The following is a 414-nucleotide window of genomic DNA, read 5'->3' as shown; positions in this document are numbered from 1 at the left end:
TTAGTATTTACTAACATCAGTCTTGTAAAGTATTCGAATACAAGTATTTATATGGTATTCTAACAAGCCCGGATTAAGGGGGGCAAGAAGGGCCATGGCCCCCGGGCCTCGAAAGTTAGAATTTATTTAGGGGCCTCTAATTTGTCCATTACTTTTTTCGTTATAGGCTATGTAACACTAAATAAATCACCTAAAAAAAAATTGATGATTATTTAGCAAGGAAAAAAGCTTGTGAATTATAATTTATAAATAAAGTGATACATAAATACATTATTCATTATTTATTGCTATGTGCCTATGCCCTATATACCTAATATGTTTTAAATGAGGCCCTTGTACGAAAAAAAAAATATTAATGTATATAATGTGTTCCGGGGTGAAGTGACCAGCCGACGTCATATAAAAGTATACCAA

The sequence above is a fragment of the Acyrthosiphon pisum genome, chromosome X, assembly GCF_005508785.2.
Source record: "Acyrthosiphon pisum isolate AL4f chromosome X, pea_aphid_22Mar2018_4r6ur, whole genome shotgun sequence".
Classification (NCBI taxonomy): domain Eukaryota; kingdom Metazoa; phylum Arthropoda; class Insecta; order Hemiptera; family Aphididae; genus Acyrthosiphon; species Acyrthosiphon pisum.
The sequence above is the reverse complement of the archived record's forward strand: the minus strand, read 5'-3'. Positions refer to the sequence as shown.